A 27,679-nucleotide genomic window follows, 5' to 3' on the forward strand; every position below is an offset into this window, starting at 1 on the left:
ATTCCGTTGTGTCAGCTAAGAAACATTCAGGTTGGGCTACAGCCATCCAAGAGGAATTAATTGCTTTGGCTAACAATAATACTTGGACTTTAGTCCCACAGCACTTGGAAATGAATGTCATAGGTTGCAAGTGGGTCTACAAGGCCAAACTACAACCTGATAGAACCTTGGAATGACACAAAGCTCAGCTTGTTGTGAAAGGATTTACTCAAATTGATGGTGTTGATTTTTTTGAGACTTTTTCTCCAGTTGTTAGTCCTACTAGCATTCATGTTGTATTGAGTATTGTAGTTGTTAAACACTAGGATCTTTAACAATTGGATGTCAAAAACACATTCCTTCATGGAAATCTAACCACACCTATGTACATGCAACAACCACCAAGCTATGTTGATCCTGACAATCCATCCTATGTGTGCAAGCTCCATAAAGCTCTCTATGGGCTTAAACAAGCTTCACGAGCTTGGTTCGATAGGCTAAGTGAGTTTCTTCTCCAACTTGGTTTTTACTCAAGTCTAACTGATCCTAGTCTTTTTGTGTGTCATTCCACTAAAGTTATACTTATCTTGCTACTGTATGTTGAGGATATGGTGGTCCCGGGTGACAACTCCACTCAAATTGAGTGGCTGATTCAACTGTTGAGTCAACAATTTTCCATCAAAGATTTTGGTTACCTTCATCACTTTCTTGGCATTGAAGTGCACAGGTTAGGCCAGACCATTTTCCTCACCCAGCATCGGTATGCTCTTGATCTTTTATCCTGTTTTGACATGGCTAACTGAAAGCCTAACGCCACACCCATGCCCTCAAAAGGCTGACATTTCAAGTCTTTCTCTAAGCTTTTTTTTAACCCACAAAGTATAGAAGCACCCTAAGTGGTCTTCAATATCTCACTTTCACTAGGCCCGATATCTCATACAGTGTGAATTTTGCATGTCAATTTATGCAGTCACCGACAGTAACCCATTATCAACTTGTTAAAAGAATTTCGAGGTACCTTAAAGGTATTGCAAACTTTGGACTTCATCTCCATGCTGACAACAGTCTAGACCTCTATGGTATTTTTGATGCAGACTAGGCGAGTGCCCCCTAACTCATCATTCCACATCAGGGTTGTACACTTTTCTTGGTGCAAATTGCATCTCTTAGAGTGAAAATTAGCATACCACAGTGGCTTGCTCAAGTACTGAGGCAGAGTACCACTCCATGGCATCGACAAAAGCTGAACTTGCATGGCTTTCCGTCCTTTTGCAAGATTTGGGAATTTTTTTTGTCAAAGCCACCTTCACTTCACTGTGATAATCTCATTGCTCTTTATATGACTGTTAACCCAGTTCTACATGCTCACATGAAACATATTGAACTTGACTATCACTACGTTTGTGAAAGGGTGGCACTTGGTTCTCTTGAACCAGATTTGTGTTTTCTTCAAATCAGCCGGCCAATATCTTCACGAAGCCTCTTCCAAAGGCTCAATTTTAAGCTCTACGATTCAAACTTGGCCTCCTAACTGATCCTCAACCATGTTTGAGGGGGAGTGACGACAATGTTCCTAAAATCAAGAACCATGGTTTTAGGAACCGCAAGTCAACTACGTATACTAAGGAAATAGAGGAGGATATCAGGCAATATAATCCTCCACACGGATAGACCAGCTGTTATGTTTATTTGTAAATGCTTAACTTGCTGCAGATTATTTTAGGCTTGACATAATTTTAGCTTTCCTTGTATAAGTCCACCAAAGCGACTCTATAACATTGTTATATATGGAATACAACACACCACTCTATCTCATCCTGTGAGATAGAATTTCTCAAAATTCTTCAGAAATGATCGAATAAGATCATGCATCCTTAAATTCGGATAATCAATTTTCACGAGAGACCTTTGAACAAGTATATTGATAGCAATATCTGGAAAAAGACCACATTCCTCCAATATTTTGAAGACATAGTCTATGTTAACACCCGTAAAGAAACACGCAATATCTAGAAGCACCTCCCTTGTAGTATGGTCTAGTGACTTGAAACTTATTCCAAGTATTTTCTGAATTTGGACATCTGGACTCTTTCTAAATTTTTCCAATGTAGTTTTCCATTTAATAATGCTTCTTCCCCGCAAATCAGAACCCAAAACTTCTAGTGCTAATGGAAGCCCGCCGGCATAATCCACTGCAGCAATGGAAATCTCACGAAAGTCTTCTTCTGGATGGGGCATGTTGAAGGCATGCCAACTAAAAAGCTCAAGAGAATCTAAATGATTCATATTTTCAACTTTGTAGGAGTAATTTACTCCTAGTTTAACCAATAAATGTTCATCTCTAGTCGTTATAATGACTCTACTTCCAGGACCAAAAAACCATTCACCATTTTTGACTAATGCATATATTTGATCAAGTCAATCCACATCATCAAGAACAATAAGAATTCTTTTTCGGTGAAGTCTTTGTTTAATCAAACTGATTCCTTTGTCAACATTACCAATCAACAAGATTTTCACTTTCAAGATATCAAAAAGAAGTTGTTCTTGTAGCTGAATTAGACCATTGGATTGTTCTGAAACTTCTCTAACATTTAAAAGACAACTGCTTCCTTCAAACCCATCACATATATGGTTATAGACAGCTTTAGCTAAGGTTGTCTTACCGATTCCACCCATCCCATACATACCCATGATGAGAAGTTCAGTAGTACTTGTTCCAAGTTGTAGTAAAGTTTTCATTTCTTCAACATGAAAATCTATTCCTACTGGGTGCTCGACAACATTCAAGCGAATGGGGTTCAATTTATACAAAACTTGTTCAACAATCTTCTCGATGAACCTTGCTTCATACCTGATCAAATCAATTCATATGGTAAAAAGAACAGTGGAATAAGTATGAGGAGAGAGAACAAAGAAAAAAAATTATGAGTGTTATCATCTCAATTTATTAGCAATAGAAAAAAAAAAAATTGATACCTTTACCATTCAAGTAAGTTTTTATAGAGTTTGCATGCAATTAATTTTTTTTTTAAAGATCATGTCAAGTAAATTATTTTCATGATCTAAGATCTCAATGAAAAAGTACTAAATTCAACCAATAAAAGGGCATGAAAAACACAAGATCTTGCTTAAAATAGTACCCATTTGCATCGCCCTGGGGATCCAAGCCAGAACAATCCGCAGCTTCAATCAAAGCTGCTCTCCAACGTTGCACTCGTTCCATATCTTCATGATATCTCTCTTCATGTCTAGCAAATGTTTCGGCAAAAGTTCCCGTCTACTTTCACATATCAGAGGGATTGACATGGTAAAATATCGGGATAAAAATGTGGTTCATGGTACTTTTACAATGAAGGATCTGAACAAGCTCATCAAGGCACCAACTAAAAGAGGCATAATCTTTGGAGAAAATTACAAGGGAAATCCTTGACCCATGGATTGCATTGATTAGTTCCTTGGATATATTCTCCCCTCTTGGAAGCTCATTATCATCGCAGAATGTCCGAATTCCAGTTCGTACCAAGGCGGAATAGAGGTGATCAGTAAAATTCTTACGGGTGTCTGTGCCTCTAAAACTTAGGAAAACCTCATAAACCCAGTGGTTTGAACAAGGTTTGATCGATGATTGCACTGAAAAATTACATAGAGCCTCTACGTAAATTGAGAAATGAGAAAATCAAAACATCTTTAGAGAAAAATTTCATACTAAAACATAACAAATGTGATCGATTTAAATTTTAAAGTGCTTGAGTTGAAGTGGGTCAAATGAACGTATGTGTCGATAAAAATCGGCGTGTATAGGAAAATAATAAAGTTACAATGATTTTACAACTTTATTCAAATTGGAGTTGTGTATTTAGAATTATTTATAAGAGTAATACTGCATACAGTCGTGAAATACGTAAGCGCTGTACAGTCACTTTGAAAAAGAGTAGGATCTACTTGTAAGGAGGAAGGGGCCCAAGCCCAATGCCCCAATCCAAAAGCCCACAATGACCCTAGACGAAGGTGCGTTGGGGGACTCATGGTGGCCCAAGGTCGAGGCCCACCCCCATAACGCACCCACCCATCAAAGGGCACTCGGGTTACGGCCCTAAAGAGGTCAAGAAGCCCATTGCAAGCCATGATTACCCCAAGGCCTAACAGAAAGGTACACAAATAGGTGACTGTGTAGAGTACCAATGGCTGAACATGCTGTAGCGGCAGGGAGGTGACAAGTCTGACCTGGGCATGACCTGACACCCCACGATCTCCCTCGACAGCAGAGCCAAAGCTGAGTATAAATACCCCGATCTCACCCACGGGAAAATGTCTAATTTCTATTCCCTTATACACATCCTTAACTCAAAGAGCTGCTAACTTACTTTAGCATCGGAGAGTTTTAGGACTTTGCTGGAGCCCACTCTTTTCCCTCTTTGTAGGTGCTGAACACTTGAGCCTCCATGGAGCTGCTCGAGCCACAAAACACGACATCAACAGTGACGTTGTCTGTGGGATTATCATTTCCTTATAAGCGTGTACTTCGTATGCTAGTAGCGACACGATCCTAGGTTACGAGGCAAGGGGAGAGTCAAAACGGAGTAATGGGGGCAAGGCTAGCAGAGATGGAGGAAACAATAAGGAAGCTCACAAAAGATATGGGCACTCTCTACCAAGAGAATGCATCACTACGAAGAACCAATAAAGAGCTGGTAAGGGGGAGAACCCAACGATAATAAGCATGTTGACTCACGGCGTGACCTAGCGAGCATAGTGGCAGATGAGGAGAGATGCAAGATGCACCTCAAGCTCTAGGAGTTGGGCGATAAATATGCAGAGATAGCCAGGCGGCTCGGTGCACCATCCACAGTGGACCAGCTACTTGTCAACACCAACTTACCCTACAAGGTCGAAGTCATGGCAGTACTTCTCCCGCCGAAGTTCAAAGTCCCTCAGATGGAGTTGTACGATGGGACCAAGGACCCTTTGAAGCATGTCGATACATTAAGAGCCCACATGACCTTACATGGTTTCCCAAGGGAGGTTGTTTGCTGAGCCTTCCCCCTGACCTTGAAAGGAGCTGCCCAGACCTAGTTTGGGACTCTGCCACCCGGAATCGTAGGGAGCTTCAATGAGTTGGCCCAAGCTTTCATAACACAATTCATGGCAAGATGGAAGAGGAGATGGCCAACTGTGTGGCTCCTAACGATGAAACAATGAGACAACGAGAGCCTAAAGTTGTATCTCGCCCGCTTCAATTGGGAGTGAATGTCTATCGACGATCAAGACAAGACGATTACTCTAACAGCCCTCTTGGAGGAATCTTGCCCATGAACCCCTTCAAGACAGAGATAGCCAACTGGACCCCGACCACGTTGAGGGAGTTCGTGAACCGGGCAGTCAAGTTCATTAACGCAGAGGATACCTTTGAAGCCCTGATTGCCCCACGACGATCAAAAATGGAATAAGCAGACCTTAAGGCAGCCGTAAAAAGGGAAATAACAGCTGCAAGGGTGGAAAGAAAGGTGGATCTAAGGCAAAGATGAAGGGAGAAGCCTGGGCGCAGTCGTGAGGTGGACCTCGAATGCACTCCAGTTTGGTGGTGGAAGGGGAGAGAAAGTCAAGCCCACGAAGGAACCCGGGTCGGGAAACAATGGGTCCCCAATACTGCCAATACCACATGACTAACCGACACAATGTCATGGATTGCTACGCCTTGAAGATGAGGCAAGAGGAGGACCTGATGAGTCAAAGGCATCAGTCCAAGGATCGGCAAGAATGCCCCAAGTTGCCCGGCAAGAAGCTAGCCCGAGGGGATACGAAGCGAAGAGGGAGGTTTAAAGGAGCCGCCGCTGTAGGATTTTCCCAATAGCAGAAGGGCAGATTGTGGAAATCTACACGATCTCAGGAGGATATGCTGGGGAAATAACCACCTCATCGGCTTGGAGGGCACACGCCTGAAGAGCATGCTATGAGGAAGTCTTCACAATGGGTAGAGTCCTGTTTAGGACCCAGCGGTCAGCCCAGGGAGTTACGATAAGCTTCAACAAAAAAGACAAACAAGGAATCCTCCACCTGCATGATGATGCACTAATGGTGATGATGCAAGTAACAAATTTCACCACTTGAATGATTCTGGTGGACAATGGAAGCTCGGCAAACATCCTTTTCTAGGAAGCATTCCTCAGAATGGGACTCAGCCCCGACCGGTTCCTTCTGGCCCCTGTACCACTCAAGGGCTTCACAGGCAACGTGGTACAGTCCAGGGGGTTGTCACACTATTCGTCCTGGTCGAAAAAGCTCTAAGAACGTTCTAACATAACGTGATACTAGGTCACCCCACTCTGAATAGTCTGAGGGTCGTGACCTCTACTTACCACCTCAAGATGAAGTTTCCACTGACATGGGAATGGGAGAAGTTCGAGGTGAACAGGTCCTAGCTCAGGAGTGTTATGCCCGTGAGTTAAGGCACAAAGTCAAGGTAGTAACGAATGTCGCAGGAGCAGTGAAGGAGACCGAGTCACCTTCGCCACCTGACCTGGTCGAGTGGGATGAGGAAGTTAGCGACGAAGGGTTGGGATGAAGCTAGACCCAAGGATGAGGCAAGCCTTGAAATGCCTCCTCTTCAAGCACCAAGATGTCTTTGCTTGGAGCCACGAGAGATGCCCAGGATAGATAACTCGGTCATCAAACACCAGTTCTACGTTGACCCAGCGGCCCAGAAATAACAGTAGAAGTGACGGAGCTTCAACATTGAAAAGTATGCAGCCATAGCCAAGGAAGTGGATCACCACTTAGAGGCGGGATTCATCTGGGAGGTACACTACCTAGAATGTCTCTCCAATGTAGTCCTGGTAAAGAAAGCAAATGTAAAGTGACGGATGTGTGTTGACTTCATCGACCTGAACAAAGCTTGCATGAAGGACAGCTTTCCCCTGCCCCGCATCGACCTAATCGTAGACTCGATGGCAAGGCACCCTCTCCTCAGCTTTATGGATGCATACTCCAGGTATAATCAAATCATGATGAACCCTGGCCAACGAAGAGAAGACAACCTTCATCACAGATCAAGGGCTGTACTGTTATAAGGCCATGTCGTTTGGTCTCAAGAATGTCAAGGCCACCTACCAATGGCTAGTCAATAGAATGTCCAAACAACAGATCGGCCAGAACATGGAGGTGTATGTGGACGACCTACTAGTGAAGAGCAAGAAGGCTAAACTACACCTGGCAAATCTCAGAGAGGCCTTCACCATCCTCCAACAATACCAGATAAAGCTCAACCTGAAGAAGGGTGCATTTGGAGTTGAGTCGGGAAAATTCTTGGGCTTCATGGTCTCTGAGAAAGGGATCGAGATTAACCATAAAAAGATCGAGGTGATAATAGGAATGCTTCCTCCTTGCAACCTCTACGAGGTGCAAAGACTGGCAGAAAAGGTGGCGGCCCTTAACCACTTCATCGCTCAATCAACCCCGATTGGTGCCTCCCATTCTTCAAAGTTTTAAGGAAGGCCCAGGAATGGGATGCTACCTACGAAGAAGCCTTCTCCGACCTAAAGAGATACCTGGCTCATCCTTTTCTCCTCAGCCAAATGAAACTAAGAGAGGACCTAACCGTGTATTTGGCCATGTCCCCACACACGGCCTTGGCGGTACTATTCCGAGACACAGAGGCTGGTCTACTACATGAGTCGAGCTTTCTAAAGAGCGAAAGCTAGGTACCCCCGGATAGAGATGTTGGTATTCATGCTAGTGGTTGCAGCGAGGAGACTGAGATGCTACTTCCAAGACCACTTGTTGAAGGTACTCACTGAAGTGCCCCCTAAAAAGATCCTGCAGAAGTCAGACACCTCGAGTTGGTTCGCTAAGTGGGCAATTGAGCTTGGTGAGTTCAACATCGAGTTTCGACCCCGTGTTGCAATCAAAGGACAAGTGCTAACAGACTTCGTCATAGAATTCACCAGTTTTTTAGAAGAAATGCCAACTGCACCCTTTGGGAAGTCCTGGTAGGTCTACGTAGACAACTTGTCTTGCTGGGCTGATGGGAGCGTGGGGGTGCGCATAGTAATGGAGTAAGGGGAGGAGCACAACTACACAGTCAAGCTGACCTTTAGAGCGACCAACAATGAGGCCGAATATGAAAAAGTGTTGGGAACTGAAAAAGTGGAAGTAAGGGCCGACTCCCAAGTAGTCATTAGCCAGGTTCTGGGACAATTTTCCGTGAAGAGGGAAAGGTTGAAGAAATACCTCCAACTTTTCTACAATGAGCATGACCGATTCTGTTGCTTTTGCCTCTAGCAGGTCCCGAGGAGGGAGAACCAAAAGGCAGATCAGTTGGCAAAGACTATGTCAGGACAAGAGGAGCTCCCCCTCTGAGAACAGACTGTTGTCAAAAGAATCGACAACCCATCCAATGGGATCGACCAACTCGGGACTGAGGTAGCATCTCCCAAATGGGCAATGGACATCAAGAACTTCTTGTAGGAGGGAAAGTTTCCCAAGGATGCAGAAGAGGCTCGAAAGGTCAGGAACAGAGCAGGCGGGTTCACCCTACTGATGGGATCCTATACAAGAGAGGCTTCCTCAAACCCCTCCTCAGGTGCCTGTCACCCAACGAGGTGTAGTGTATGCTAGCGAAAATTCATGAAGGGATTTGCGGGAGCCACACTGGAGGAATGGCACTAGTTGCGAGGGTCACCCGAGTAGGGTAGTACTGGCCCCATTCCCTCAAAGATGTCGAAAGTTTCACAAGGAAGTGCCTGAAGTGTCAAGAACACGGGCCGGGGCCGCACTGCCCCTGGGAATTAACATTGATCACCTCTCCATGGCCCTTCACCCAATGGGGTCTAGGCCTAATCAGTCCATTCTCGATCGCTAGAGGAAGAGCCAAGCTTGTAATGGTAGTGGTCGACTACTTCACAAAATGGGTCGAGTCATAGGCCCTCACAAGTGTCACCTCTCGGACTATCACGAAATTCCTATAGAGCTCGGTGGTGTGTAGGTTCGGCATACCTTAAGCCTTTGCGTCGGATGAGAAATAGTTTGCATTACCAAGAATGGTGTGCAGAGCTTGGGATCAAGGTAAAATACTCATCGCCAAGCCAATGGTCAGGCAGAGGCCAACAAAACCCTCCTCTCTGCTCTCAAGAAGAAGCTCGGAATGCAGAATGGGGCATGGGCTGAGGAGCTGACTAGAGTTTTATGGGCATAGCGAACGATCGTCCAGACCCCAATCAGAGAGACACCTTTCATCCTCAATTATGAGAGAGAGAGAGAGAGACGATAATCCCATTAGAAGTCAGGATGCCTATGTATCGTATGCAACACTTTGACCCTTCCAACAACGAGAGATTGGTAGAAGAGCTGGACCTCCTGGAAGAAAGGAGGGAAATGTCGTCCATACAAACAGCAAGTGACAAGCGAAAGGTGGAATGGTATTTTAACAAACGAGTCAAATCGTGCCCCTTTAGAGTGAGGGACCTGGTGCTGAAGTAAATGGGAGTCACTACCTATAAGAAAGGGAAGCTAGGCCGCAATAGGAAGGGCCTTATGTGGCAATTGCGAGTAACCATCCCCGACTCCTATCGTCTCAAGAGCAGCGAGGGACTTGAGCTCCCCCACTCATGGAACACCAAGCACTTGAAGAAATATTTTGCATAAATAGCAATATCTTGTATGCCGACCCAAGTTTATGAATGAGAATATTCGAACAGTTTTTTGAAACCCTCTGTCAACCGAATTTGGAAACAAAGTTGAGTTTCTAAACTCTCTGCAGGGTAAGGCCTTGCCGACCCCCTGTCCAACAAAAATTAGTCCCTAGACTCGTATAGAAGTCGAGTCCCTAGACTCATGTGGGGTAAGGCCTTACCGACCCCCAGTCCAACATAGCCAAGTACCTAGACTAACATCGAAGATGAGTGCCTAGACTCACATAAAAGTCAAGTCCCACGACTCGCTGTAGGGTAAGGCCTTGCTGATCCCCCATCCAACAAAGTTGAGTCCCTAGACTCGTTGCGGGGTAAGCCCTCGCTGACCCCTTATCCAACAAAGCTGATTCTTTAGACTCGCATCGAAGATGAGTCCCTAGACTAGCATCAAAATCGAGTCCGTAGACTCAATTTGGGGTAAGGCCTTGCCAACCCCCTATCCAACAAAGCCGGTCGCTAGACTTACATTGAAAACAAGTCCCTAGACTCGCTGTGGGATAAGGCCTTGCCAAACTCCCGTCCAACAAAACCAAGTCCCTAGACTCACATTGAAGATGAGTCCCTAAACTCGCATTGAAGTCGAGCCTACAGACTCACTGTGGGGTAAGGCCTTGCCGACCCCCGTCCAATAAAGTCAAGTCCCTAAACTCGCATCGAAGTCGAGTTCCTAGACTCATGGCCAAATAAGGCCTTGTAGACCCCTGGTCCAACGAAGCCGAATCCCTAAACTCGCATCAAAGACGAGTCCCTAGACTCACTACAGGGTAAGGCCTTGCCAACCCCCTATCCAACAAAAACGAGTCCTTAGACTCAACATGCATCGAAAACGAGTTCCTAAAAGACTTGTCTCGTTCCAAAAAAAAAGAAAGAGAGTAATAAGGAAGGTGAGAAGTAGAACGCGTACATAGGGCCAAAGGGATTCTCATTAATTATGCGAACAACAGCATTCAAGTACATTTAAAAAAAAAAAAGAACAACAAAGAAGATGTGTGGAGGTCCTAAGTTGGTCATTAGGGAGGCGGGTCAGAACTGACTGCTGGGAAAGGGCATACCCTGGCTACACGAACTTCTTTCAATAAGCCCTAGCTTGGGGATCAGGCTTTAGAGATCCCAAGTTTAGCGTGCACAGATCGAACTCAAGATGCACCAACAAGTGTTCTAGTAGCCATTTGAGGCTCTCTCGATAACCGTATGACCAAGCTATATCCCAAATGGTGTTGCTGTTTACGATCTGGGTCCTGATCTCTACAGCATTCCAACCCACACCCTCGTGGTTTGACCTTAGGCCCATGATCGTGAGGTCTTGCGCCAGAAGACTCACTTTGTTCAACTCACATTCTTCTATGACACCTTCTGTTTTAGCCCACTGACTTCCTCCTCAGCCCGACCTAACCCCCCTTTAGGTGCTACGCCTCCATGATGATTTTGAAGCTAAAGGACAATAGCCTTGAGTGTTGTCTACAAGCCTTGATGTGGTCCCGTTGGAACTACTTCAACCTCACTTGGGTCTTGGCCAGTTCGGCTTCTTGAGCGGCCAAGTTCCACTCAACCATATCGTAGTCTGTCTCAAGCCACTTGCTGTAGGAAGCCAATTTGTACCCATCGTTCTCAACATCAACGAGTCATTTCCTTAGGTCTTCCTTCTGGTGCTCGCTCTTTGTAGCCTCTTTCTCTAGGCTTTGGATGAGCTTTTGCATGTCTTCCATCTCCTCAATAAACCCTTGGCACTTGGAATCGAGCTCCTCATTTCGTCGAACCATCTGCTTCAATTATAATGTCCAAAACGAACTAAGGTTGCAAGCTGACAGTTGGCCTAAGATAAATCTCTGAGCTCCTCACCCACCATTGCCGCTAACTAATCCATGGCCTGCAAAAAATAAATAAAGGGAGTAAGTGGGAATGGGACGCTTAGGCATCCAAAACCAAGTGAGGTAATAGGGCACGAAACCGTCCCTAAGCGAAGGTGGATCACAGATTCTAGGTGGTCTACTCGATAGCCACCGCATAGTCATTCTCAAGATCAGAGCCAGAGCCCTGGCCCTCCTAAGTGTCGTGGGGGTCCTCGCCGACCCAACCAACCTCGGTGGAAGGAGAAGGGCAAGAGTGGTTTGTCGGCACTTCTACCTGGTCTCCCATCCCAAGAGCAGTGGAGGGATCAACAAACCTAGCCTACGCGCTCCTAAACCCCCTCCCCCGGCGGCCCTTTCTTCCTCATTTCTCTCTTCCACTTCTTCTTCTTCATCCTCTTCTTTCTCTTCTTCTTCTCCTTCTTCCACTTCTTCCTCTTCTCCTACTTCTGTCTCTTCTTCGGAAGGAGTCGGAGAATCCCTGGGAGATACATATGTCTCTCGAACCGCTCCATCCTGCCGACACTGCGATGAGGAGGGTGCGCAAAGGAACCAAAGAAAGAATGCGGCCTCAAAGATCGAATCGTCCTCTTCTTTCAAAAGGGATACTGGCGACTCAACGAAGGTAGAATGGAGGCTGGTAGAAGAGGAGGGCCCAGTGGCCGGAAGCTCCATGAGGACCGTGCGGGGGGCCGTCGAAGAGGAAGTCCCAATGGCGGCACTCGACTTGCTCAGGTATGACATTGTGCTACCCCATGCGGGGGGATTAGTGTGACGCCCCCAAATTCCGTTTGGGATTGACGGACTTTTGAAATATCGAGATATGCAACATAAAGTTACCTACCCTCGTTCATGGCATATAATATGCAATGTTCCTAACATGTATCTAACATTATGTAATATTCGCAGCGGATAAATTTTTTCTTTCTTTAGCAATACTATGCACCAAATTGAAAATATCACAAATGCTTAAAACATACTTCATACATAAAAACCCATTGAACAACTAAGATCACAACGCTAGTGCAAAATGGTTATGATCCAAAAAGTACTAGAGATGCAACTCATTCGTACAAGTAGTAATTTACATTAACTACTATATTAACATTGACGTCGCACCGTCGCTTAGTCAACTGTGTCTAGTTGGTTAGCTCCTGATTCTCCTTCAGGTCCTGTAACAAGATCTACCATTAGGGAGAAATGGTAATTGGGACTACCACAGTGAGATTTGATTACAAATCTCAGTAAGTTAACAAAAAACTTACACACAGGCTAATGATGCATGGATGACAGTAAAAGCATGAATGCATAATCAAATTCATAAGTAATTAAATCATAACTTGACGTACAACATAGCATAATTGACATAACTTAAATTGAAACATGAACTGAATTTGACTTGACATGAACTTGATCTGAAACTTGACTTATCATGAACTTGTTCTGAAACTTGACTTAACATGAAAAATACATACTTCACAGTTGTTGTAGTCTCATGTATTTTACGTGTAAATACATACTCCACAGTTATTGTGACCCCATATATTTTACACATCACAATGCAGTTAAATACATACTCCACAGTTGTTGTAGCTCCATGTATTCTACATATAAATACACACTCCGCAGTTGTTGTGGCCCCATATATTCTAGAAGTCACAATGCAATTAAATACATACTCCACAGTTGTTGTGATCCCATGTATTTTACGCGTCACAATGTAGTTAAATACATACTCCACATTTGTTGTGGCCCCATGTATTCTACGTGTCACAATTGCTGTGTCTCACGTAGTGTATGCGTCACAATTGCTGTGACTCCATACTTTGTGTGTCACAGTTGTTGTGGACTCCACGAAACTGAATGTAACTCAAGATGAAATGTGACTAGAATACGAAAAGACTGAAACCCTGACGTAACATAACGTGACTTGAACATAACTTGAAATACATGACCAACTTGAGATAGAAACATTCCGTAACATGGCATAACATATAATAGACAATATATTTAAAATGACATACTTGCAACAGTGAATATTACATGACTTGACATACATGTAATAGATGGCATACTTAGCATGACGTACTTGTAATGTACAGCAATACATGACAGAATATATTATGTAACAGATAAAAACTGATGACGGAATAAATTCTATATAACAGACAATTACGTGATAACTTGGCATGGCATGACATATATGATAACACACATACATATACTATAGTTCCTTTACTTAGCACACATACACAGTAGACTGCTAGTAAGTTAAAAGTTAACTTACCTCGATCTCCGCATTTCTTATAAAACCTCAAGCGCGATTATGAGGGACTGTAATTAGTGATTTTAAAAATTAGTACTAAGTCACTAATAATTTGAAATATGAAAAATACTAACTTAAAAAGTAAAATTTCCATTTTATTCTCTACATGTAGAAAAATGACCGTTTTACTCATAACTTAAGGATTTTGCATACTAACTCCAAAAGTCACCAAACTTTACATGCCTTATGTAAATTTTATCCTCAACTCAAATATCAATTTAGAAAAATTTAAAACTAATCACAACTATTAAAACTCCATAGGGCCGAAATTCCTATATGTTATTTCCATTGATTTTTGTTTCTAACTTGTTTTGATTAACCTTTTGATCTATGACTTATAAAGATGTGATCTTCAAACCAAACCATCACATGGTTTAAAAGGATGTCCTAAAACATATATAAGCTTCTAATTCAAGATCACATGGTTAAAAATTAACCAAAACAAAAATTTAGCCAAGAACATCCACACTTTGGCTTATCTAAATATCTCTTTGCATAAAATTTCATATCTTTGAAATTAATATCAAATATCTTTAAAATAATAATATAACATGTATATAAGATGCTTAGGATCCTCCAATAAAATTATCAAAGTCATTAGAATAGGTTTAGACCACCAAAGAGTTAAACTTTCTCAAAACAGAAACTGTTTTTCCTCTTCTAGTTTCTAAGTTGCTAAATCTAAGAAAATCTTTCATCAAAACCTTTAATCATGCAAAAATTCTCAACCAATAATCATATACACATGTTAACAATACTTCATAAAAATTTTGGACCAATATCTATCCATTAGCTTGGTCAAAAACTCCAAACTATAACATATTCTCCAGTTTATCTCCCAGAATAACCTTTCTATAGTTTACACAATATTTGACTGATCATTTAAATGGGACAAATAAGATATCCACATAAACTAGACTCAAAAAGAAACAACTTATATGAAGGAAACTTTATGATAAAACACTTGCAAAAGCTTGGAAATGGGCATGCAAAAGAACACCTAAAAGCTGTCCGAGAGAGTGTTTGGTATTCTTTCAATGGAAAGTGTAAATGAAGATAATTTCATGAGGGGGTGGCTGGAGATACTTATGAACGAGATATGGAAGAGATGAGACTGGAGTGAGAGTTGAATGTAGGTCACTCTTACCCGGAGTGAGAGTTAAGTGTAGGTCTCTCCTACCCGGAGTGAGAGTTAAGTGTAGGACTCTTTTACCCAATAATATTTACAAAAATCAACTCGAAATATTTTTACCCAATAATATCCACATAATTAGCTTAAAATATTTTTATCCAATAATATCTATAAAATTAGCTTAAGATATTTTTATCCAATAATATCCACAAAAATTAGCTCAAGATATTTTTATCCAATAATATCTACAGTTTTGAACAGACTTTTCATCCGAAAATATGAAAAAGAGTTATTGCGCTATAAGACCTTAAATAACCCACCGAGTCTAATGGCACAAACCATAATACATTTAGACACTTCTAACTATCTCCAATAATCAAAAACACACTTCTGATACCATAATAAGTAATAACACTATGTAGTTAGACTAAAACCTATATGATTAATGGATTCGTGAAAACTTATAGAGTTTTCACGAGGTTCCTAAAGTCAATAGAAATTCTACAATTGAATTTCTAATGGGTTGTTACAATCTCCCCTCCTAAAAAAAAAGATTTCGTCCTCGAAATCGAAGTAAATAAGAAATAACAAGTTAAGGAATAGGTGTTACTTACCAACCTGCTATCTATCACGTATATATCTACCTTTGAGATTGTGTCTTTTTTTAACTCTCTTACTTTAACCAACAATTATATTATACTTCTTTCCATAAGGTTGGCCAAGTTGTATCGACATACTTTCCAAACCTAAACTTCAAGTAAATAATCTTCTGAAACTCTTCCTTAGAAAAACATAGGCAGTATACTTTAAGTGTTCTTGTAAATACCATAGTTAGTAGAGAATTCATCAAAATTAAGCCGTTAACCTCTCTCTCTCTCTCTCTCTCTCTCTCTCTCTCTCTAACAAAAGCGGTGGCCCTCTGTTTTAGACTAGACAACTCTGATCCGTAGGATTTTTATAGGTCTTCTGTAGCTGTCAAGCGCCACATAGCTATGACACTACATTGCTCTTCTGTAGTTGTCAGGCGCCGCAGCTATGATACTACCTGGCTCTTTTGTAGCTATCAGGCACCGCAGCTATGATACTACATCGTTCTTGTCTCTTGTAGAGAAATGCTTCACGAGAGATGCTGTGAAGTAATAGAGATGCTTCGTCATAATTTTCTCTATAAAAGAATTATTCAGTTCATCTTTATTCGCATATCATATTCTTTTCTTTTTTGAAATTAGTCTGCATTCTTACTCTGCAATCTCTTTCTGCATTCTCACTTTTTCAATTGCTCAGCAATCTTCTCATTACCAATATCTGAGGTATTCTGCACCTCGTTCACCAGTTGTTCTGCTTCTACCGTAGGTGCTATAATGCAATCGAATAATGATCTGACTAATAAGTCAGATGATGAAATTATCTACGAGCTTGTGAGTCTCGGTACCCGATACTCATCAACCATTGTCGCATATTCTCAGCGACTACAATCCAAGACTGGTGGGGTTGACAAACTCAACGAGAATATTTCTATCCTTCAGCGGTTTCTTCTGGAGTCCAACATGAAGATAGAAGCATTAAAGCGAGAGAATAGAGATTTAAAATCCTTGCTTAAATCTTCTTTTCGATTGCCTACTCCTTTAGATAGGAAGGGCATGCATATTTTTTAAGAGTAAGAGCGTTTAAAGATTGAGACGAAGAGTCTCAAATTTCTATAATTTTACTTCGAGATAATAAAATAATACTTCACAAATATTCATATTTGTGTTTTTATCTTCTGGTAGATGTTCTATGTGCTCCATTTTATTTCTCCTTTAATAATGCACACTTCTTACAAAATCGTAATATGAATCTGAAATACTAATTGTATTTAAGAGATGGTATTTCAGATCTAATAATTTCAGATTTATATTTCAAATATGTGTAGTTTTCATGAGCTCTTATGGAGCCTCAATGTATATCATGATCCAATGATCTATATAAATATGCAGTTAATCATGCATATCCAATCAATCTTAATTAAGCTTAACAATATAATGGTCTTAGAAATATACCTGGAATGACATTTGCTCTGGGGGCATCAGTGTCTGTCTCTCCAAGATAGTGACTTCATACACTTGAGCTGACACTGGAGGTCGTGGCTTTGGTTTGAGATCTCTGTTGGGCACAATGCCTTTCCTCTGAGTTTTCTTGGGACAATTTTTTTTTTAAAAAACTTAATAGAATACATATTTATGGATGTATTCAGATTAGAAGTTTTAGGCATTTTATGTCTTTCAGGGATTTTTATATATGTGACATGATCCAAACTCTCAGTAATATTCAAACTAATAAAAACCTCAAGGAGTTTTACTGGTCTAGGACTAACTTACTTCTTTATAATCGCAACAATCAGTTCTCTTCCTAGGTGGTACTTCGATAACTGACCAGTTAATAACTTAAACTTGAGACTTTCTCTCTTATGATTGTCATAACTCTTCTATCCATCATGAGCTATCACTTATTCTAACTCTAAATGAATTGCTCCTAATGTTCACATAAATCCTCAAGACTAAGATTTTACTCCCCATATAATAGTCTCCAAAAGAAGATCAATCTATATATCCATAAAGATAGTGCTTTGCCAGAAATCATTTACTGGTGGCGTGGTAAAACTATTTATCATAAATGAATCCTACTATGGCTAAAGCTTCTCCTAATCAAATTACTCTTCTAAACACAATTTCCATCGTATTCTCAGAATCAAAACAATTCTCCAAATATGTGGAATACCATTCATCAACCCTAAATATCCTTTCTCATATTACTAAAAGGTATTCTATATCTACATTGGTATGAACAATAATATTTCTAATGAGAATTGTTACTCTTACCACTAGGGTAACAATTCAGTTTCCAAGCTAAATTCTCAAGCACTACCACAATTACTAGAAACAGGGACTCGTTTGAATCAAACAGTGTACAATTTACCAACCCCAATGACTTGACCTACTCCAAAATAACAATAATGCAATACTACCATCAATTGCAATCAAATCAATCCTAACTATGTTTAACCACACATAGGTCCTAGTAAAATACCAGTGACGATGTCAGGCTCCGACTACCTTTGTCTGCTAACTGCTTGGCCCCGGGTGCTAACTCTACCAGTCGTGACACGCCTTTGACCACCTGGCTTCATCCTCAGAAGGATCCGCCATCCACTTCCTCCCTTGAGGAGATGGTGCCTCATCCGAGAAGACCATACTGGCTTGGGGGAAGCAACCGGGCAAAGGAAGGAACTCACAGGTGTTCCTGTCGAAAAGGCCAAATCAGTGTGCGACTCGACATCGTGTGCCTACACCCAAGCCATCACTGTGGTGATCCACACCCCTTCTTCTCGAGTCAATCTGATTTCTAAACTCTACGAAGAGGGGAGGAGCCCCCAACTGGCCTTGATAAGGAAACTCTTGTTAGGCTGGCTGAACTCCCAGCCCGAGCCCAATATGAAGAAGTACTTCCGAGTGTAGTCCTTGACGCTCGAATGGCATGACTTGAGTGTGGCAATCCTCTGGCCATGGACCCATGCTTGAAAGCCGCAAAGGCTCCCTGGGCAACAGTTGATGCGGTACACTAACAAGAACTCCCAAGCTGTCAAGTTGGGTTATACCTCACTTACCGCAATAAAGGCCTTCCTGGTGATAATGCAACTGGACACCATAAGTTGCCAGGCGTTAGGGTTAAGCTAAGCCGGGGCCAATCCCAAGTAATGGAGAAACCTCCAAGATAGGGCAGCAAAATGGGAGGTGAACACCATTAGCGAACATCAAAGGGTAAAGAGTCACCCGAGTTGCCACCCCATCTGAGGTCACCACGTGTTCCTGCAGGCGTGGAACCTCCAGAACAACCAACGAAGGAATGTTGTACCTAGTCCAAAAGGCTTGGAGATCCCCACTAGTGACCCACAAGATCCAGCGTTTGCCATCGAAATAAAGGATAAGGGATTCGATGGAAGTTTTTGGGGCCATGAGAATAAAGGGAGGTGGCGGAAAGGAAGGAGACGGCGGGAAGTGGAAGGGAACAGAAAAGCAAGAGGAGGAATGAGGCGTTGCGAAAAACAGAGAAAGAAGCAAAATAGAGGAAGCACAAAGGAAGGGGATGCAAGAGAGAGTTGCAGAAATAGGGAAGGAGGAGGGAGAGCAGGGCTTATATAGCCAAAGACCTCTGAGAGAGGCACAGGAAATGGAGTGACATTAAGAATAATGACATCAGCGAAACAGCACGCCGATCCCAATTGGCATGAGTAGTGGTGGCTCTGTCCCATCAGCTGTCGTCAGGAAGAGGCATTGTAGGAACTGAGGGAATGCACTCCTCTCAAGAGACATGGCACGAAAGCCTAGCCAACGGAACAATTCAAAAAGGGAGAAGACAGGAGAGGGAGACGCGTGAGGTCACGAACCAATCGGTGGTGAGGAAGGGGAAGCTGAGTCGTCACCCAATAGCCCAAGGAGTCGAAAACCCCAAGGGCGCGCCTCCTGGCCCTCCATTCAAAGCATTAGGTCGCAACGAAACACTTGTCAAAGCATCTGCACAGGAGACAAGAAAATTTTGAATTCCCATCATGCGTTGTGATGAGAATTAGTTGGATAATGTAAACAGGAGTGGCCCGATTCGAAGCCCCCAATGACCCCAAACGAAGGTGTGTTGGGGGACCCACGGCGACCCAAGGTCAATGCCTGCCCGATGGAAGACACTGGGGCTCGATGTGGGAGCGGCTTGGCCCACCCCATAATGTGCCCTCCCATCAGAAGGGCCCTCGAGTTGAGGCCCTAAAGAGGTCAAAAAGCTCGTTGCAGGCCATGATTACCCCAAGGCCTCAGTGGGAAACCAAGGCCTGACAAAAAGGTACATGGACAAGTGATCGTGCAGAGCACAGGCGGCTGAACACACTCTGTTACGGGCACATCCGGCCAGAGACACGCCACATTTAATGCGTGTCAGGAGACACGAACACGCAACGGAGTACCCCTAGGACGACACAACCTAGGCCTGGCACTACGCCGTAGCGGCAAGGAGGTGGAATGTTTGACCTTAACTCAAAGCCAGGTATAAATACCCCGATCTCACCCACGGAAAAGGCCTGATTTCTATTCCCTTCTATACATCCTTAACTCAAAGAGCTCCTAACTCACTTTAGCGTCGAAGAGTTTTAGGAATGCACCGGAGCCCACTCTTTTCCCTCTTTGCAGGTGCCGGACACTAGGGCCTTCATGGAGCTATTGGGGCCGCGAAACACAGCATCAACAATAGTAAAAAATTAATTTTTTTATGTAGATTTCATATTTATTTATTTTTTTCAAAGTGATTGCATAGCGCTTGCAAACTCACGACTAGCATAGTTATATCATATTTGAGTAATGCTAGGACGTACAAATCTTAAATAAACAAATCATATATAAGTCTTTTGTAAAAAAAAAAATGAGTATATCCCACTATTAAAAAATAATTTTTTTACACTTTTTTAAAGTGGAATATACTTTTTTTATAAAGACTTATCTAATTGGGTTTGTACATATCTATCTCTTATATATTTAGAAAAAATCTAGTTGCAAGCACAATTGTGCATTAATATGTGCATCAATCTATTGTGATTAAACAAAATGTAGATTTTATTGAAAATAATTTAAAATTTAAGTATAAAGAAATTAGTATTGACATGCAGATTAGTACGTAACTTTACTTGTATGTAGAAAAACTCATATTTATACGGAGACACTTACTAAACTACGTTGTGATCAGCTCTGCAGAGGAATCGCACATAACTTATCCAAAGATAGATAATATTAAGATTGTATTATTAGAGGAATCACATAAATGCAAGAAACCATGTCATTCTTGAACCTAACATAAAATCGATAAATCACGAAAACAGAAGTAGTAGTAGACGCAAAATGGCATCTATTTTGCTGTGCCAGAGAGAGCGGCAGGCGAAAATGGTACCGTCTTTCCTCATATGGCCGTCTCCGGCAACGAGAACCTTTCGATGCTCGTTTTGGCTTTCGAATTCTGGATCCAGCTTCCGCGCGCTTTAAGCTTCCTCATGCAGTTTCGGTTTGGCCCTCCATGGTAGAGTACTGGCAGATAGGGACAGAGGTTGGGTTAGTAAGAGGAAAGAAATGAGGGGGCTGGCACATCTTATCCCAGCCGACCCCCCGACCAATTTACACCACAAGATAAATAAACTCTCGCTTAAACGGAAATAAAATAAAATAAAAATATTAAAAAAAAAAGTATAGAAGGATAAAAAAAACAATACACAATACACGTGGACTAAACACGGAAGACAAGAAAAAAGATTATTCATTCCTGTTCATGCTCGATAGCGCCAATACAAATGAATTTTTTTTTTTTTACGTAGTTTTTAAACATTTTTAACTATTAAAAAAATATAATTTATTAATAATCACTTATTTAACTATTTAAAAATTAAAATAAATAAAAATATTTGAATAAGCATATTTGACTAATGGATATATTTAATAGTCATATTACCTATTAGTGTAAAACAATATTGTTCTAAGAGGTATAATTCCAAGGACATAAATTTCCACAAAAAGACATAAACAAAAAATTTTAATTCCAGCACATTTTGATTTTTTAAGGAAAAATTAAAATCTTGAAATATTTTAAATGTATAAAATTATTTTAAGGAATGACATTTTTTGTCTTATTGAATTAAGCTTAATTTTAAAGTAAGCTTTTCTATATTTGAAGCTCAAAAATAATATATTTTTAAAAAATCATTTTATTTAAGTGATTATATTTATTTAAAAATATTATGTGATCTTCATTATTTTAATTTATGTTAAAAACTCTATTATTTATATGGATTTATTTCTCTTACAAATATTTATAAAACTTATCATTTAATTTTATGGTTAAGATGATTAATTTTAATAAAACGAAATTTGAATTTTATTCTTATTTTTTTCTATTTTATTTTATTATTTAGTTAATTATTTTTAAGTGTGTAAAATCCTTACAGTTGGATTGTATAGTTGGATTGTATCTAAAAACTTTAAAATGAATTGCGTAGATTAAAACACACAAAACCCTACCTTTTCCCTTATTTCTCTTCTTTCCTTTCTCTCCTTCCCCTATCAGCCGGCCCCCTTCTCTCTCTCCTTATTCCTCTCTCCTCTCAATTCCCCTCCCTCACTGTAACTTCTCCTTCCGTCAAACACCACCATCGTAGCCAGCCATCTACTGGCTCCCCATCTCACCGAAGGCTTTTCCTCCCCCACGGATCTCCCTCTCTTCCCGCAGTAGCCCAGCCCGTGCCTCCTTTCCCCAAATTCCTCACATCCCACAATGCGCCACCGCGACACAGCCCAACTCAAGTCAACCACACCCTGTCACAGCCTCCCCTCACCTCTCTTCCACCATGAGCCTCTCTCTCTCTCCCCCACCCCCCACCCCCCCCCCCCCCTCCATGGCCTCACCGATATCTCCCCCACACATATCTCCCTCTCTCCCTTCGGATCTCGTTGGATCTTCTACTTTCTATTAGGATCTTGTTTAGATCCATGTGATTCCACTATGCGTCGGATAGTCTGTGGCCACCCACAGAGGCCAAAAGCAACCACTGCCCAACACAGCTCCTCCACATAGAGTATAATTTCTGTCTCTTTTATTGAGAAAATATTATGGTTATATGTTTATTTAGATGCTTGTAATCTGCTTTGAGTATTGGGAAGATTTGCACGTGTACTTGGATGTTAATTTGTTTGAGTATTGGGCAAATTTGTACTCCTCAACTTAGAAGAAGTGAGGTGGATGAGATTGTGAAATTCTGTTTGTAATGTTGTCAGATGTGAAAACCGTGCTAATCAAATTGTCGTGAAATATAATTCAGTGATATATCTTGCTCATAACTCAGGGGTAAAAATGTAATTATAATAGATAGATTTATATGCGCTAAGGGTCCTGTACGTAGTCGTTCGTAGTTGATTTTTCACCGTTGACACTGCTGTTAATGATTACTACAGATTTGGGAAGAAGAGTAAGTGGCACTATCACTTGTTCATTTCAACGTAGTGGCTGTAAAAGGATATAGCAGTATTTACTTGACCGTTGGATTCATATCATCATGATCAAAGAAGAAACAAGAGGGTTATGGATGATTTGGACATTAATGAGGGTGATGATTTGGAATTTCAATTATGTAGTTGTAAAATGAACCTCAAGACCCGTTCAAATTCTCATCAGCATAATATATCACACAGTATACTTGTTTTTTTTTTTTTTTTTTTTTTTTATTCTTCTTAAAGTTAAATAAATTTTTCTACTTATTATCTATACAATACACATTTGATAAGAAAAAAAATTATGTGTGATATATAATGTATAAATGATGAGTAGATTTTTTCCACTCGTATATATGCTAATTTATTTACCATGCATGTATTAACAGAAGCTAATTAGGCATTCGATCTCATGTGGTAAACAGTAAACTGCCTTGGCATATATAAGGTAAGTGCAATATTGCAGCGATCAGACGGCCATGGTCACCAACCTTTTAATTTTTTGTCGACCTAGAAAGATCATTCTGGCTAGCACACGTAGCAGATCTAATCCCTATATTCATCAAGTTATTATGCTCCGAAACAATAAACGGAAATAGTACTGAGGAAACAAGGATCGATCGATCATGACGAATATACGAAAATTAAGAATGACTTTGTCGTATGAGCCTTAGAATCTACCAGTAACTTTTCTCTAGTGAGAGACCCATAGCTAGCTTTAGTACTGAAATATGGCTCTTTCCTAACATATTTAGGTTGTTTGGTTCTCGAACTCATTTCAAATTAATTCTAATATTTTTTTAATTTTATATAAAAAAATTAAACTCATCTTAATCAATTTCATATATTTTAACTTAAAACAATAAACTCATCTCAATTTTAAAATGTTAAACTTATCTCAATAAGAGCTACAAAATATTACCATTCACAACATATCAACATCCAAACATAACCATACATCATCATGATGAGTACTTCCTTCAGCAACGGGCAAGAACTAGGTACCTCAAGCTTGAATAATTAGTTCCCCCCACCCCCTTTTCTCCATCGGCTTAATTTTCCTAGAACTTCTCACTAACAAAATATGGAAAACAAATAAGCTATAATAAAAAATCTGTTTACGTACGCTAAATACAGGTAAAATATTCTCAATAACAGTTGCCACAATATATACAACGAACAAGGATGGTTGGTTTTTGCGGCTAGAAGTATCTCCGACGACTAGATTTGGTCGCAATAAGTTGCAAAATTTAATCTCTGTCGGGTCCTTTATTGACCGCGATGAAGATTTTCACCGCAAACATATATGTACACTGGAAAAGCCCCATGTCCCTACTGTTGAGGTTTTTGCGGCGACAAAAATGCACCGGTAAAACTTGGTTACATACCGAATGGACAAAAGAACGATGTTTAAACTCTGTTCATTCATTAGAAAGACTTATGTATTGTTCATCATACGCTCGATCTTGCTTGTTTTCACTCATGTAATACTAAGCTAATCCATAAAGATATATATATATCTTCTGAGAATCAAATAAATTAATTTTTGTATTAGTCTAATTATCTTTTCTTTTCTTTTCTTTTTCTCTTTTTCCTCTATAGATTTATATGCCAAAATTCCTCCCTCCCCCATCCTTAAGCACTCCATTAACGTTATCATCAATCCTTTCTATATTAATGTAATAGTCATAGACTTGTGTTCTTGAATAATTAAAATTATTTAATTAAAATAATATATTGAAGATTTTTTTAAGAGACAACGTCCCTAAAAATAAGAAATACTTTCTTGATAAAATTATGAGCACGATTGAAGTAGTACTGGCTAAATAGATAATAAATTTATTTATTGATCGAGAGTTTTGTTACTAACAAATTAGTGTGTATACACTAGGCTTGCAACCCGGCCTGATAAAGCCGGTTTTGTGCCCGATTCGACCCGCAAGACCACAATTTAGGCGCTAATCCGAACCGACTTGATCCGAACAAAACCAAACCGAGTCAAACCGTATGACCCGACTTAAAAAATAACGTCATTTTCCATGCGGTAAGAAACGAAAACTCACAAATAGATGGCAGCAACAAAAACATATTCACAAAGAGAGGAAAAGAGAGAAGTGGTCTTGGTGAAATAGAAGATCCTGAACTGAGAAGGTGAGGCACCCCCTAGCCTCGACCTGCCGAGCATCAACTCTTCAATAAGAAGACGACACACTACAAAACACAGCAGCAGCGGCAGCGACAGCAGCCGAGTCTCCCCAAAACACTCTTTAAAATAGCAATGTCTAGATCTGTAAGCCTCTCGGCTAGAAAACCAGAACATGCTAGAGAGAGAGAGAGAGCGAGGAGACCAGGATATCTTTCTTCTGATAAAAAACGAAGTCCCTTTTTGGCTATCTTCAAACTTCAAACCCCTTTGTTTAATGGGCTTTGATCGATCCAAATTTTTCTTGAAGTTTTTCATGCTTTTGTTCATGGGGGCTGGTTTCTCTGGTTTTGCAGCAGATCAGAATTATGGATTTTGTTCTTCGTCGAAGCTCGGTCTATTAGTGGCTCTTCTTGGGCTGAGATCGTTGTATTTTGGCCGGAGTACTTACCGTTCGTTGTATTTTGGTTTGGTTTTTGTTCACCTTTTTTGGTTTTGAAACAAATCCGTTTCCTGATTCAGTTGAGTCTTAGGTAAAGGAAATCGCATCCTGGTTGAGCTTCACATACTTGGAGGCTCCGATTTGAAAAAATTGAAGGTTGTCAGTCGATTGAACGATAAAATCTAACCCGTCTGTTTTGTCAGATCGGTGAACCGATGATTTATAACCCGTCATCTACCGGGTCGATTTGATTCGGGTCACTCGGTTTACAAAGTCATATGCACAGGCCTAGTATACACCACTTGTTATAAAATAACCCTTTACAATTATTAAAAAATTTTGAAATTTATTAACTAGTGTGACAGATTTCTATATAAATAATAGAGAAATATTAAAGCTCCCGAATTTGGGAGCTTTGTATTTTACAGAATTTTTTTTTTTAACTCAGTGATTAAGTAAATTTTTTTAAGTAATGGTGTGAATTATTGTTGTTTAAAAAAATATTTAAGATTGTTAAAAAAATTGAATTAAAAAAATAAAAATAAATAAAGTACATTTAAAAGCTTTTTCTAGTACCAATACCATCACTCTAAATAATATGACAATACACAAATTACAAATAGATTCTTTGAATATATTTTATATAGCATATTCTTGGGTTTGGGCCGAGATAGGAATGAAGCGAGTCCTTTGAATCTATCTATTTTTAGAATTTGTTTTTTGGAATTTCGTAAAACTTATTATATAGCAGCCATTGGAAATCTCTACTTTTCTATAAGTTTTCCAAAAATAAAAATAAAATGATGTAATTCCAAAAATAAAAGCCACGTGAGTCCTTTTATCTTGTTGCTTAGGAACGTATTTTTTAATCAATACTTAAAATGAATCTCTATATTAGATTTTGGTAAAAATTGATATGTAGAATGAAAAGAATATGATATTTAGAAACAAAATCTTCTTTATTTACATTTAATAAATATTATAAAATGTGAGATATTTAATCATTTTATCGTTTCATGTTTTATACTAATTACAAACTATGGATTTGAAATAAAATTCAATGAGTCCTTGTATGTAAAAATGTATATTAGAGTCGATCACTTTTCTATAAAACAAAAATGCATTGGAGTCATGGTTGTAATATGGTTGGAACGGGTAAAAAAACCAAGCTCAAATATACTAGATCCACATCAAATGACCATTATTAAGAGGTAAGTGGAAAAATGGAGGAATGAGACAAAACAAAAAGGAAAAGAAGGATGTTAGAGAAAAACAGAGAATTGGCAGGAAAAATGAGAAAATTGAGGAAGGGAAGTCAGATACGCAAGAGGTGAAGAGACGTAAATCTGCCATTCATCACCACTACCATTGGCCTAAATAAAATGGGATTTGGTCGGATTAAAAAAAAAAAGAGATTATGTTCAATCTCACAAAAGTGAGAGTTCTATAGATATTATCTTCTTCAGGTAAAAGGGTCTCCAACTCTCATTGTACAAAGAGAAATAAAATACTATAAGAGATTGTAAAATATTCTTATTATAGTGTATTTGTCCTCCAAACAACCTGTGAACGTAAGTTCTATACCGAACCACGTAAATCCATATGTCTCCATCTCTATTCACATTTTTTGTATTCCTTTTTTTATTTATTGTTGTGGATGTATGTACGGGTATCATATCATTGCCCCGAATCGCCACCACAAGCTTCATAGTTCATATTGCTTCATTGAAACTAGGACATCTGTAAGTTAAGAATGACTCTTTCTCTTGTTTCGACTTATTGTACAATTTTTGACATTAACAATGCCCTTCTATATTATTTGATCAGACATCACCTCGAGTCATGGTGGTTGGCAGCCTAATTTAACCATTCCATAATGGCTAGATCTTGGCCCCCACTGGAGCATATCGATCTTTGCCACTGTGGTCAGAAGAACTCAGCCACTTTAGGCTCCATTTCTAGTAAGTGATGGTTGGATAATGAAATGAGAATTTCTCATAATTTTTCATAATTTTCTTCCCAAATATAACTCAAATACAAATTATTTTTTAATTTCAAATTTTTAACTTTTTC

At 40.2% G+C, this 27,679-nt stretch overlaps 1 pseudogene; it reads right to left on the reverse strand.

Annotated features, from left to right (window-relative positions):
• Positions 1-1,791: 1,791 nt before the first annotated feature.
• Positions 1,792-21,182, reverse strand: LOC122290906 (annotated as a pseudogene).
• Between the last annotated feature and the right edge of the window lie 6,497 nt (positions 21,183-27,679).

This window comes from Carya illinoinensis, chromosome 13 (genome assembly GCF_018687715.1).
Source record: "Carya illinoinensis cultivar Pawnee chromosome 13, C.illinoinensisPawnee_v1, whole genome shotgun sequence".
In the NCBI taxonomy this organism is placed as follows: Eukaryota; Viridiplantae; Streptophyta; class Magnoliopsida; order Fagales; family Juglandaceae; genus Carya; species Carya illinoinensis.